The following is a 15,662-nucleotide window of genomic DNA, read 5'->3' as shown; positions in this document are numbered from 1 at the left end:
TTGTTTTGAAGATAGAAATGATAGGATGCTTTCTACCACCAGGGTGATAGGAAAAAAATATAGTTTAGCAAAACTAACACAACTTAACTTGTGTTTCATATTTCACACTCATAGCATCCCACATCTGAAAAAAAAGGAGGGGAATACATTTTTCTTCTTTTTTCACCATCAGATTTGGTCATTTTAATGACCATATTCAGTGTCAGGCTGCTGTTGTTTTTTGTTGCAATTGTTTTCCATTTATATTGTTGTCATCCATGAGCACATTTTTCTTTTGGTTCTCCTATCTTTTTTCTCTATTTATTCATGTAAGTCTTCTACACTTCACATGCTCTGACAGCACAGTAATATTGCATTACATTTGTTTACTCTGATTGGAGGATAGGAGAAAAGTTCCCCAAAAGCTGAATATTTTCTTGGTTAGTAGATATTTGCTGTATAAATACACTTTTTAAAGAAATCTCTCTCTGTAACTTCCTCATTTTATTAATTGCTTATCTGAAACTAAATAGCAGCTGTAAAGGAAACAGAAGTTGTATTATTGGTTTGTAGTATCAGTTTGAAAGGCCCAAGTGTTATACTGATCTTATCTATATTATATGTATTAGACACTCTCCACCCTGAAGTCCTGCTTTCCTGATTTTCTGCTTTAGGAAAAGCACCAGTCTTGCTTTACTCCAGCAGTATCCAGTAAAGTGTTTGATTTTCCTGCACTCAGCAGGGGTACAGTTTTGTGATATGAAATTCTTAGAAGGTCCTGACTCCTGACCCTGTTAAGCTACCTGCTATTCACTTTTAGAAACCTAATTTTGCATACTGAGCTATTCTCAAAAACATCAGCATCCAAATTGAGACACCAAATTTTTAGAAACCTTGAAACTCTTGAACTTTTGGGGAAACCCAAAATCCTCATACTGGTTCAGAAAATCTACCTTATATTGAATAAAGAAATATCCTACCCTACTTCTTGAGAAGGGTTCAGCTACTCCCAGCCCTATTGGAAAGCACCTTCTTGCAGGTGGCTAGGTCACCTGCAGCCAGAATAGAGTTTAAGATCTCTGGGGATCATGATGATCTCCAGAAAGGGGACAGCTGGGCCCCCACATGACTGCACCCCCTCTCCCTGAGAGTATGAGCATGTAACTTTGCATATTTCTGTTTTTATGGCTTACATAATTCCTTGAAGCTGCTCCAGACCTCCAGCTCCAAAACTTGCTTCCTCCCCTGACCTGCCCTTACTCAAATAAATCTATTGCTGAAGCATTATTCTAGCATTATTATGGAGTTTTCATGGAGCTTTCATTTCATGGGAATCCTAAACTGCTCCAGAATTTTCCTTCAAGTTTTTATTTCCCTTTTTTTCTTCTCCCCACATAGTTCTGGAAAAATAAACAAAGATCCTTTCAATTCTGCCATTGTTCAAGGATGGGGTTATGTCAAATTATTCCTCAGAGAGAGTATTGACTATCTCTGTAACTTTCAGCCCAAAGTGCCCTTGTCACTACTTCCACTGTTCCTTATACACATACTAAAATGTAAACTGCAGGAACTATCTTACTTTTTTGTATGAGTATCCTTAGGACTTAGCACAGTACTTGGTACCAGATAAGTTATAAAAACGATTTTCATTAATTCATGCTTAAGCTTATATGGCAGAGATTGGTTCCCTGAGATAGTCCCATAGGTCCATTTTCACATATGTTTCTTGGAGTTCAATTTCTAACTATATTTAGGTTGTATTCACTCTGAACCAGTCTGTGCTTTCTTCTCCTCCCACCCAGAAAAAGATAAGGCAAGCATTTTCCACTCCCTCCCTCTGCCCCTAAGCTCCTACTTTGTCCCACCCCTTTAAACATATTCTGCAGAGCTATCTCAGGAGAAATAAAATCAGAAATTAGACTGGAGCCATATTTATTGGCACCAATGCTCAGCCATAACATGGTTAGTGAGTCCCAGAAGACGATGAATGGTGTGAGATAAACTAGTACTTTTTCATAGAGCTGACATTCTGTAAATTCCTAGCAGAAAAGCTTGTAACATATAGTACTGAAGAAATTGCCATTCTTGCCAAGATAAATCCTTTCTGTGTGCATGTACCATTCCCTCCCTTTTCACCAGCAGATTGCTCCCACTATCATCCTCCACTCTGTATATAATCTTAAATTTCTTTCTATCTCCTGATTCTTTTCCTGCTGCCTACAAACACACCCATATCTTCCTTCCTCCAACTCTTGTTTTTTTTAAAAAAAAAAAACCCTTCATTTGCTCTAACTCTACCTCTGCTAACTAGTTATTATCTTATTTATTGGTGGTGTGATTGTCCAGTTGTGTCCAACTCTTCATGATTATATTTGGGGTTTTCTTGACAGGAAAACTGGACTGGCTTGCCATTTCCCTCTCCAGCTCACTTTACAGATAAAGAAAACTGAGGCAAAGAGTGATTTGCCCAGGATCACATACCTAATAAGTGTCTGAGACTAGATTTAAACTCAGGAGTCTTCCTGTGTCCAGGCTCAGAGCTCCATCCACTGCCCTTCTCATCTAATAGCTCTCTTCTTCTCAGTTAAACTGGAAAAAGTTAACTACATTAAGTGTTTCCACTTCCTCTCCTTCCACTTCTAAATAACTCTGCAATTTTGCTTCTGACCTCATCATTTTACCAAAACTTCCCTCTCAAAATCTGTTAATGATCTATTAATTATCAAATCTAATGTCCTTTTGTCAATTTTTATTGTTCTTAACTTCTCAGCAGCCATTGACATTTTCAATTACTCTCTTCTATCTGGGTTTTCATGACACTGCTCTCTCCTGGTTCTCCTCTCCTGGTTCTGATGGCTCCTGCTTGGTCTCTTTTGCTGAATCTTTATCTGTGTCACATCCACTTACCATAAATCTGTCCTGGGCCCTCTTTCTTTCCCCTTGACATCATCTACCTTGGAGATCTATGTAGATTATTCTCAGTCAGTTACTCAACAAGCATTTATTAAGCACCTACTATATGCTAGCCATTGTCCTAGGCACTAGGGATATGGAGAAGAACAAAAAATATTCAGACTCTCAAAGAACTCACTGTCTATTGAGGTACACAACATGCAAACAATAGTGTACTATCAATTTACAGGATGAATTATATCTAATGTTTATTAGTTGCATATATTATATTCCTGTTTAGCATTAAGGGAGACTGGGAAAGCCTTCTTATAGAAGGTGCATTTTTTAGCTGGGACTTGTAGAAAATAGGAAAGGCAAGAGATAGATTCATGGAGGAAGAGCCAGCCATGAAGAATGGCCCATGAACAGGCATAGAGCTGAGTAAATGGAATATTTTGTATGAGAAACAGCAAGGGCCTGTGTACAATACTGAGAGTGATTCAGGTGTAAGAAGATTGAAAAATTAGGAGGGGGCCAAGTAGGAAAGGTTTTGAATGACAAACTAAAAGGTGGAAGGAAATCACTGAATTTATTAAAAGGATGTGCATAGGAGAGAAATAGAGAGAGACAGAGAGAAAGGGACATAGATAGATGGTCACCCCTGACTTTGCTCCCTTGCCACCCTGTTAGTACCTCTCCTTGCCTGCCCTCTGCTACCTCCCAGAATTTTTGAGATTTTATTTTTCCATTGTTAGAATTTTTGCTCCTTGAAGGTAGGAACTATATATTTTTTTCCTTTTCGTATAGTTGTATCTTAGAGCTCAGTACAGTAGCTGACAAGCTTATCAATTAAGCTTATTACCTTATTGCCTTGAGGATGGGCAGGAGTGGAGGGAGATATGAGGAGGGGGCCAGTCAGAAGGCTATTCTAATAATCCCGGTGTGAGGTGATGGGGGCCTGCACCAGGCTGGTTTTGGTGTCAGAAGAGAGAAGGGGAAGTGTTTGAGAGATGCTACTAAGGCAGAATTGGCAGGACTTGGCAACAGATTGGGTAAGGGGGGAGAGAGAGTGATAAGTCAAGTTGTGACTCTAGGGGCTGGGAGGACAGTGGCAGCCTCAGCAGCAAAAGTTAGCAAAAAGGAGATGATTTTAAGTTTTTGTTTGAATTTAAAACTTACATGAGATATTCAGTTTGAGATATCCAATAGGTAGTTGTATGTATATCTATGTTGTATGTATATCTATGTATTCTGTCTGTCTGTTTATTCCTTCATTTGTTTATTTGTTTGTTTGTTTATTTATTTATTTACTCATTTTTTTTGAGAGGAAGGGGAAATATCAAACAAGGTAGTTCCCGTATGGACTTAGAAGAACTGAGAACACTGCCTCAGGCTCCTGGATTGCTGAATTTTAACCAATCCATGTAGACTTCAGTCAAGGTCTCTAGCTTTTGCGTCCCTGCCTTGTAATGGTAAATTAGAGCTTCTCACTGTAGCAATTAGAAGGAGGGCTTCTTGACTTCTAGGGGTTTAGAAATGAGGAAGAATTCTTTTCAGTTTCCCCTACCCATTCCAATCCCTCCATTTGTCAGCAAAGGCCTGCCTAAATGAATGATTGTGTGATAAATTTATTGTTTATTCCTAAAAAGGAAATCTATGTGTAAGATTCACCTCTCCACAGGAGAATTATCAAAGGGTGGTCCAGGCTAGAGACAAGAGAGGGATTCTTCAGGCCTCCAGATCTGCCTCTAGGCTGATAATGTGGTAGATCTTCAGATAATAGTAGTGAGGCAGCTCTAACATTCTTTTTTTTAAATAGAAAACGCCACATCTCTGATGTGAATTAAGAGATCCTTCCTTCTGGGAAGTTAGTGACTGGTGGAGAGCAAAATTTAATCTGCTACTACTGCTTCTAGATCTACAAGTTGAGATTTTTGTATACAGTAATTGGTTGAAGGGAATGAGAGCAAGGGAATGGAAACTTACCAAATATACCAAAGGTTAGCTAATAAGGGTGGAATTTAAATTCTTATCTATGATGTCAGATACTGTGAAGCCATCTGTGCTCAAAGTCTATGAAATTATTATTGGGGAAAGGGGAGATCTTTCCAGCTAGTTTTTGAAGTGGATGAAAAAAATAAAATAGAATAGAATAAAAGGACAGTTACTAGATAAAATAGATCTGAGATTATTCTCTTTAGAGGGAAATGAAAGACCTTGTAGAGCTGCTGGTTTTTTTTTTTTTTTCTGTGACTCTACATGTGAAATTCTAAACCAGATTCTATAAGGAGGATGGGAATTTATTTCCAATTCAAAAAGACTCTAGTGAAGAGATAAGCTTACTTATTTTTTAAATTAAATTTTATTTTATTTTTTTCAGTTAACAAGAATTTATTTTCTCTCATCTTCTACCTACTAGAAAAACAAACAAATATAAGAAAAGAAAACCCTTAGAACAAATAGACATAGTAAAACAAATACTCATGGTATCCAAGTTCAAAATTGTGTCTCATTCTGCATCTTGAATCTATCACCTCTTTCTCAGGAGATGAGTAGCATAGATAATCATCAATCCTCTGGGATCATTGTGGTTGGTCATTACATTGTTCGGAATTCCTAGATCTTTCAAAGTTATTTTCTTTAGAATATTGCATAAATTATTGGGTTCTGTTCATTTCAATCTATATAAGTTTATACAAAATATCTTACTATTCATGTATCTAATGTGCGTATGCTTATAAATTAATCTCTAGCAAGCCAAATTAATTCATGTTCCTCAGAGTGAAGGATAGATATTACTTTCCATCACAAAATTCCAAGAAATAAAGCCATATCCTAATAAACAACAAAAAAGGGAACCATAGAAACTGAAGAAAAGTCATTATAAAAAGCTTTGCAGAAATAAAAATTTTGCTAGTCCTATCTCAACCTATATCTTTGTACTTTTCAACTTCCTATCATTCAAATCTGAGCACTAATCTCTTAGTTTTAACATAGACTAACATAGTAGTTACAGAAAATTTTTTTTTGGCATTCAAAATTAGAGATCACTTAAATGAGGTCTATATATTGGAAGTTTTTTCAAGGCATCCAGACCTTAGGAAGATTTGACTTCAAATTTTATAACTTATCCTTAATACTGTGTTTCCCTGATAATAAGACCTATCCCGAAAATAAGCCCTTCCCCTTACTGTGTAAGATTCCTCTAAAATAAGCCCTCTCCCGAAAATAAGCCCTATTGAGATTGCTACTGTAGTGAAGGTGATCCCCTGTGCTACATGCTACATTACGGTACCCTCTGTATGCACGTCCCCCCTCCCCATTCCCCTCCTCCCCCCAGGTGAAACACACACTGCGCTCCGAGCTGCATCCAATCATTGCTGCAGCAGTGAGCGCGTCATCCTGTTCTTCCCCAGTGATTTGCTTGCTGGCGCCATTGAGAGCAGTGCCGCGGAGGAGAGCTGAGGCAGAACAACATAAAAACCCGGTATGTAAGCGGGAGTGAGGGGGCATGATGGAGGATAAAAGGGGCCTGATGGAGGATAAAAGAAGAACTCAGCCAGCACTCACCCGCTAAAGAAATGAAGAACTTCCTTGCAGAGAGAAGAATAGATTAAGTAATGATTCCTGCAGGAATGACTGCCCATCTCCAGACCCTTGATATTGCAATAAACAAGCCATTCAAGGACTATTTGCACATGGAAGTCAATGACTACATTGAAAATAGAATGGAAAGAAATCAGCGTGGAAACTTTGTGAAGCCCTGTCTGCAAGAAGTTGTGATTTGGGTGAAGAAGTCATGGGATAAAATTACTGACAGCTGTGTCACCAAGGCACTACGAGCAGGTTACCTGGACAAAACATGTTCATTTAAAGAGAGCTATATTGCTGGACATGACAGATTGGGTCCACTTCTTCTGAAGGAAATAGAGGTGCAAGACATCCAGGACGGAATTCAGAGTATGGACACTTATGACGATGTTGTTGAAGAAGATGACATGATCATTATTGAATAAAGGTACTTTTTTTGGTTCACATTTACCTGTTTATTAAAATTGCTGTCAATGTTCATTAAAATAAGCCCTCCCCTGAAAATAAGCCCTCTGGTGTTTTTCTGTCCCAAAAAAAAAAAAAAAATAAGACACTGTCTTATTATCGGGGAAACATGGTAGCTAGGTGACCATGAGAAAGTTATTTAAGCTCTCTAAGCCTTAGGCAACTCTATCAAGACTATAAATGTATAAAACCAGACATTAAAAACCCATAAAGGTCCTTGATATATTTGACAAGTCACAAAACCACTAGCTAGAGTCATAAACAAGCAAGGAAGCAAACAAACAAACAAAAAACGTTGAGGAATAAATAATATGACCCTTTAGGGGTGAAGAATTTACATTTTAACCTGACACTCCTCAAGTTTTCTTACAAAGGAATAGCATTAATGGTAGAATGAAAGACTCTGGGGAAGGCCAATGGGAAAGATATTTCAGAACCAGGAAGATCTTTTATGAAAGTGCTGCAAATTTACACCACAAAGTAAGTTTTCTTCTCTAACTGCAAAATGCTGGTGTTATCATGAGACAAGTTAATTCTAAAATCACCATGATTTCTTTTCTTAAAGTTGCACTGGTAATTTAAAAAATGTATTTATTTATTTAAAATTTAAATGCAAAACAGGGTAATTTTTGTTTTTATGCCATCTTAAAATTCCTCCTCCTCTCATACGTAAAAAGCCATCCCTTTTTTTAAAACAAAGAATAAAAAAGGAGAAAAAACAAATAGATAAGCAAACCAGTCAAGTCCTACAGTGTTTTGATGTTCCATTTCCATAGTCTCTACAAGAAGAAAGGAAGGTAGATATATTCTCATTCTATTCTTTGGGGTCAAGTTTATCTAGCCTTTATAATTTCAAAGAAAGTTTCTGAAATCATATTATTCCTTTGCATTTCTAAAACATTTTGAATACTGTATAAAAATAAATTTTAAACAAGCTTTGAAATTTAAAAAAGATGTTATTTCTTAGTGCAAAAAGTACTACTATAATCTTCAAAAGAGGTAATTACTTTTTAAAGTGTGGTAATAACTACCCCAGAACCCCAAAACTCAAGTAAATAGCAGGATGTGGCAAAACAGTTTACCTTAGTCTGATACCCACATCTTGAATTTCCCAGACCTCTCAATATTTCTTTGTTTCTCTCATTGTTGGAATCCTTTTTAAAAAATTAATTAATTTGTTTTTTTTTTAACACACATTGCTTTATGAATCACATTAGGAGAGAAAAATGAGAACAAAAGGGAAAAACCATGGGAGAGAAAAGAAAAAAACAAAAAAGAAGTGAACATAGCATGTGTTGATTTTTTTTTTTTTTTTTCTTTTCTTTTCTTTTCTTTTTTTTTTTTTTAAATAACTTTTTATTGACAGAACTCATGCCAGGGTAATTTTTTACAGCATTATCCCTTGCACTTACTTCTGTTCTGATTTTTTCCCCTCCCTCCCTCCACCTCTTCCCCTAGATGGCAAGGAGTCCTTTACATGTTAAATAGGTTACAGTATATCCTAGCTACAATATATGTGTGCAGAACCGAACAGTTTTCCTGTTGCACAGGGAGAATTGGATTCAGAAGGTATAAATAACCTGGGAAGAAAAACAAAAATGCAAGCAGTTTATATTCATTTCCTAATGTTCTTTCTTTGGGTGTAGCTGCTTCTGTCCATCCTTGATCAATTGAAACTGAATTAGCTCTCTTTATCGAAGAGATCCACTTCCATCAGAATAGATCCTCAAACAGTATCATTGTTGAGGTATATAATGATCTCCTACTTCTGCTCATTTCACCTAACATCAGTTCATGTAAGTCTTGCCAGTCCTCTTTGTATTCATCCTGCTGGTCATTCCTTACAGAAGAATAATATTCCATAACATTCATATACCACAATTTACTCAACCATTCTTCAATTGATGGGCATCCACTCAGCTTCCAGTTTCTGGCCACTACAAACAGGGCTGCCACAAACATTTTGGCACATACAGGTTCTTTTTCCTTCTTTAGTATCTCTTTGGGGTATAAGCCCAGTAGAAACACTGCTGGATCAAAGGGTATGCACAGTTTGATAACTTTTTGAGCATAGCTCCAAATTGTTCTCCAGAATGGCTGGATGTGTTCACAATTCCACCAACAATGTATCAGTGTCCGTTTTCCCACATCCCCTCCAATATTCCGCATTATCTTTCCCTGTCATTCTAGCCAAACTAACAGATATATAGTAGTATCTCAGAGTTATCTTAATTTGCATTTCTCTGATTAATAATGATTTGGAGCATATTTTCATATGTCTATAAATAGTTTCAATTTCTTCATCTAAGAATTGTCTGTTCTTATCCTTTGACCATTTATCAATTGGAGAATGGTTTGATTTCTTATAAATTAGAGTCAATTCTCTATATATTTTGGAAATGAGGCCTTTATCAGAACCTTTGACTGTAAAAATGTTTTCCCAGTTTATTATTTCCCTTCTAATCTTGTCTGCATTTGTTTTGTTTGTACAAAAACTTTTCAATTTGATATAATCAACATTTTCTATTTTGTAGTCAATACTGATCTCTAGTTCTTCTTTGGTCATAAATTCCTTCTTCTTCCACAGATCTGAGAGGTAAACTATCCTATGCTCTTACAATTTATAATCTCATTCTTTATGCCTAGTCATGAACCCATTTTGACCTTATCTTGGTGTACAGTGTTAAGTATGGGTCAATGCCTAGTTTCTGCCATACTAATTTCCAATTTTCCCAGCAATTTTTGTCAAATAATGCGTTCTTATCCCAAAAACTGGGGTCTTTGGGTTTGTCAAACACTAGATTATTAAAGTTATTGGCTATTTTGTCCTTTGAACCTAACCTATTCCATTGATCAACTAGTCTATTTCTTAGCCAATACCAGATGGTTTTAGTAACTGCTGCTTTATAATATAATTTTACATCTGATACAGCTAGGCCACCTTCATTTGATTTTTTTTTTATTAATTCCCTTGAAATTCTTGACCTTTTGTTTTTCCATATGAACTTTGTTGTTATTTTTTCTAGGTCATCAAAATAGTTTTTTGAGAGTCTGATTGGTATAGAGATAAATAAATAGATTAGTTTAGGTAGTATGGTCATCTTTATTATATTTGCTCACCCAATTCAAGAGCATTTAGTATTTTTCCAGTTGGTTAGATCAGACTTAATTTGTGTGGAAAGTGTTTTGTAGTTTTGCTCATAAAGTTTCTGATTTTCCTTTGGCAGATAGATTCCTAAATATTTTATACACTCAGTAGTTACTTTAAATGGAATTTCTCTTTGTAACTAACTGTTGGGTTTTGTTAGTGATATATAAGAATGCTGATGACTTATGTGGGTTTATTTTGTATCCTGCAACTTTGCTAAAGATGTGGATTGTTTCTAATAACTTTTTAGTAGAGTCTCTGAGGTTCTCTAAGTATACCATCATATCATCAGCAAAGAGTGATAATTTGGTTTCCTCATTGCCTATTCTTATTCCTTTAATCTCTTTCTCAACTCCTGTTGCCAAAGCTAGCATTTCTAATACAATATTAAATAGTAACGGTGATAGTGAGCAACCTTATTTCACTCCTGATCTTACTGGGAATGGTTGCAGTTTGTCCCCATTACATATGATGCTTACTGCCGGTTTTAAATAGATGCTACTGATTATTTTAAGGAAAAGCCCATTTATTCCTATACTCTCAAAAGTTTTTAATAGGAATGGATGTTGGATTTTATCAAATGCTTTTTCTGCATCTATTGAGATGATCATATGGTTTTTCTTAATTTGATTATTAATACGGCCAATTATACTGATAGTTTTCCTAATATTGAACCAGCCCTGCATTCCTGGTATAAATCCTGCTTGATCATAGTGTATTATCCTGGGGATGATTTTCTGTAGTCTTTTTACTAATATCTTATTTAAGATTTTAGCATCAATATTCATTAGGGAGATTGGTCTATAATTTTCTTTCTCTGTTTTCAACCTACCTGGTTTAGGTATCAATACAATATCTGTGTCATAAAAAGAATTTGGTAGGACTCCTTCATTCCCTATTTTTTCAAATAGTTTATAAAACATTAGGGCTAATTGTTCTTTCAATGTTTGGTAGAATTCACATGTAAATCCATCTGGTCCCGGGGATTTTTTTTAAGGGAGTTGATTAATAGCTTGTTCTATTTCTTTTTCTGAAATGGGACTATTTAAGCAATTTACTTCCTCCTCTGATAATCTGGGAAGCCTATATTTTTGAAGGTAGTCATTCATTTCACTTAGGTTATCAAATTTATTGGCATAAAGTTGGGCAAAGTAACCCCTTATTATTTCTTTAATTTCTTCTTCATTGGTGGAAAGTTCTCCCTTTTCATTTTTAAGACTACTAATTTGATTTCCCTCTCTCCTTTTTCTAATCAGATTTACCAAAGGTTTATCTTTTTATTGGTTTTTTCATAAAACCAACTCTTAGTTTTATTTATTAGTTCAATAGTTTTTTACTTTCTATATTATTAATTTCTCCTTTTAATTTTAGAATTTCAAGTTTAGTAATTGATGGGGGGTTTTTAATTTGGTCTTTTTCTAGCTTTTTAAGTTGCAGGCCCAATTCATTGATCTTTTCTTTCTCTATTTTGTTCAAGTAAGCCTCTAAGGATATAAAATTTCCCCTTATTACTGCTTTGGCTGCATCCCATAAATTTTGGTATGATGTCTCACCGTTGTCATTATCTTGAGTGAAATTATTAATTATGTCTATAATTTGCTGTTTCACCCAATCATTTTTTAAGATGAGATTATTTAGTTTCCAATTACTTTTTGGTCTATTTACACCTAACTTTTTGTTGAATGTAGTTTTTATTGCATTGTGATCTGAAAAGAAAGCATTTACTATTTCTGCCTTCCTGCATTTAATTTTGAGGTCTTTATGTCCTAATATATGGTCAATTTTTGTGTAGGTTCCATGAACTGCTGAGAAGAAAGTATACTCCTTTCTGCCACCATTCAGTTTTCTCCAGAGATCCATCATACCTAATTTTTCTAATATTCTATTTACCTCTTTAATTTCTTTCTTATTTGTTTTGTGATTTGATTTATCTAAATCTGAGAGTGCAAGATTGAGATCTCCCACTATTATAGTTTTGCTGTCTATTTCTTCTCGCAACTCTCTTAGCTTCTCCTTTAGGAAGTTAGATGCTAAACCACTTGGTGCATATATGTTTAATACTGATATTGCTTCATTGTCTATAGTACCCTTTAGCAAGATATAGTTTCCTTCCTTATTTTTTTTAATTAGATCAATCTTTGCTTTTGCTTGATCTGAGATAAGGATGACTACTCCTGCTTTTTTGACTTCACCTGAAGCATAATAGATTCTGCTCCAGCCTTTTACCTACTCTGTATGTATCTCCCTGTTTTAAATGTGTTTCCTGTAAACAAATTGTAGGGTTCTGACTTTTGATCTAGTCTGCTATCTGCCTCCTCTTTATGGGAGAGTTCATCCCATTCACATTTACAGTTAAAATTACTAATTCTGTATTTCCTGCCATCTTAATATCCCCAGATTATACTTTTCTTTTTCTTGCCCTCATTTCCTTCTTTCCTAGTGTTAAACTTATTGGTCTCACTTACGTCACGCAGCTCTCCCTCTTTAGTATCCCTCTCTCCTCCCTTTGAATCCTTTCCCCTTTCTTGTACCCTTCCCTTATTACTCTTTTTCCTTCTCCCTTTTCCTCTCCCACTTTTTAATGAAGTAAGAGAAGAATCTCTGTAAAACAAATACGTCAATTATTTCCTCTTTGAGCCAACTCTGATGAGAGTAGGATTCACACAATGTTCCTCCCCCTCTCTAAGTTCCCTTATATATGATAGGTTTCCTTTGCCTCATCGTTGCATGTAGTTTCCCTCTTTCTATCTCCCCTTTTCCCTTTTTCTGACACTATCCCCTTTCCATTTCTACTTCCCTTTTTTATGTTATATCAATAAAATCAAACTATACATATGATTTTTATCTATATCCACAACAGAAATACAGTTCTCAAGAGTTCCTTTTACCTTTTTCTATTTCTCTTGAGTCCTGTTGTTGGAGATCAAATTTTTTGTTTAAGTCTGGTTTTTTCTTTAGAAACACAAGGAATTCCTCTATTTCATTAAATGTCCATTTTCTTCCATGGAAAAAAATACTCAGCTTAGCTGGGTAGTTTATTCTTGGCTGCATTCCAAGCTCTTTTCCTTTCAGAATATCTGATTCCAGGCCCTTCGATCCTTTAATGTTGAGGCAGCCAGATCTTGCGTGACCCTTATTGTGGCATCTCAGTATTTGAACTGTTTTTTCCTGGCAGCTTGTAAAATTTTTTCTTTAGTCTGGAAATTCTGAAGTTTGGCCACAATATTCCTTGGAGTCTTTATTTTAGGGTCTTTTTCAGAAGGTGTTCGATGAATTCTTTCAACACCTATTTTCCCTTCTGGTTCTATTACTTCTGGGCAGTTCTCTTTGATGATTTCCTGTAAAATAATATCTAGGCTCTTTTTTTCATCATAATTTTTGGGTAGTCCAATGATCCTCAGGTTATCTTTCCTAGATCTATTTTCCAGGTCTGTTGTTTTTCCAAGCAAATATTTGACATTTTTTCCCAATCTTTCATTTTTTGTTTTTTCTTGACTGATTCTTGATATCTCAATGAATCAGTCATTTCTATTTATTCAGTTCTGATTTTTAGTGAGTTATTTTCTTCATTAGCTTTTTTTACTTCTTTTTGTATATGTCCAATTGAGTTGTTTTACTCTATGGAATTTTTTTCCATTTCACTATTTTTTTTTTTTTTAGTGAGTTATTTTCTTTTTCCCGTTCATAAATTCTGTTTCCCTGCCCTTCTTGGGAGTTTTTTACCTTTTCCCATTCACATTTCAGGAAGTTGTGTTCTTTTTCCACTTTATCAAATTTTTCTTTTAGTGAATTATGTGCCTTTTCTGTACTCTCTTGCATAGCTTCTCTTTCCTTTCCCCATTTCTCTTCTAGCTCTCTTTTAAGGTTTTTAATAGTCTCTTCTAGGAGAGCCTTTTGTATTGGAGACCAACAATTGTCTGGAGACTGTCTGCTATTAGTCTCTTCAGGGTTGAAAAGCTGTTCTCTTTCTGTGTAGAAACTATCAATCGTTCTTTTGATTTTTTTACTCATTTTGTTAAAGCCTGTAAGGTCTGCCTTCAGAGCCAGGAGGTTACCAGCTTCCTCTGCAGAGCAGTGAAATGTATATGGACGGGGTAGCTGTCCTGCCAGCTGACTACAAAGAGCAGTGAGGTACTGGAGTGCTCTGGAAAAGAGTTCCCCACCTGAAAGTAATTCAGGCCTGCAGGGCCGGGCTGGGAAAGGGCCCTTCAAAGGACCCCCCCCCACACACACACGTTGTGAGATAACGACTGCTCTGGGGGCTAGAAGCTGAGCAGGGAGAGTTTCACTTCCCAAGCCAAACCTGCCCTGGGGCTGTGGGTGTTAGCAGCTGAGCAGTGAATGGATTTGCAGGGACCGGAAGTCTCTGCCCGGGAAGCGCAGTCAGCTGGGGAGGTTCTATTGCCCCAGGCCGAGCCCCCCACTCTGCCAATTAGAGGCTGCCCAAGCTGTGCCCCCCTGCCGTGCAGCTTAGTAACTGCTCCCGTAAAACCCCCGAACTGCCGGATGTGGCCACAGGGAAGTGGTAAAGTCTGCCTGAGTCACTTCCGGGTTTGAGGGGTTACAGCCAGACCATGTTAGGTTCTGACATTTTTTAGAGGACCCTCTATTTTAGGCTTTAATTTCTCTGCCAGTTTACTGCTTTGTAGTCAAGGCAGAGCAGCTAGTCTATAGCAGAGTCGTCTCTATAACTTCTCTAGCCACAGAGATCACCCCCGCCCCTGGTCTGCTCAGGACGCTAGTGCTGCCCTCAGGACAAACCTTTCCTGGCAAGCTTCCAGACTGACTTCGGCTGGTAAGCTGTAGTGCCTCTAATCTTCATGAATTTAAGCAGTGAAGAGCTATTTTTGAGGCTGAATTAAATAGTTGGTTATGAGGGGAATGAAAGGAGCTTAGAGAGTCGTGTGTGCCGGCTCCGCCATCTTGGCTCCACCCCTGGAAGAGCATGTGTTGATTTACATTCAATCTCCATAGAGATTTTTTTCTGGATGCACACGGCATTTTCTATCCAAAGTCAAATGGGATTGCCTTAGACGTTGCTGGAATCCTAAAACCATTGACTACCAGGATGAATTCATGATTTCTTCACCTCACATAGGCAATCCAGACAAAATAGAAAAAAGTTCAGAAAGTGTTGCGAAGGATGCATTTGACATCATTTGTTGTTGTTTTGTTTTGTTTTGAATGGAGGTTAAGTGAATTGCTCAGGATCACACAGCTGATACATATCTGGGGTGGGATTTACACTCAGGTTCTACTGACTGTACTCACTATTGGTATTCTGTGCATTGTACTACCTATCTGTCCCTGTCCTTGTTCTTATGACACAAAAATCATCATTTCTCAGTTTTTTGTTTTGCTCAGAATATCAGGCCACTTATAATATATGTCCAGTCCCTATATCTGAAATACACTTCCTTCATGTCTTGTTGCTTTAATCCTATTTTTCTTTCAAGTGACATGAAGGCCAAAAACAATTATATTCACATCGCAACAAAGCTACTTTTAAGATTCTGCAAAGTGGGCTTCAACAATTTAATCAATCAAGAATAACTATAAGAGCAGGATGGTTTTTAGAAAAGGCAGT

This window comes from Antechinus flavipes, chromosome 3 (genome assembly GCF_016432865.1).
Source record: "Antechinus flavipes isolate AdamAnt ecotype Samford, QLD, Australia chromosome 3, AdamAnt_v2, whole genome shotgun sequence".
NCBI classification, from domain to species: Eukaryota; Metazoa; Chordata; class Mammalia; order Dasyuromorphia; family Dasyuridae; genus Antechinus; species Antechinus flavipes.
Note: the sequence above shows the minus strand (reverse complement) of the source record.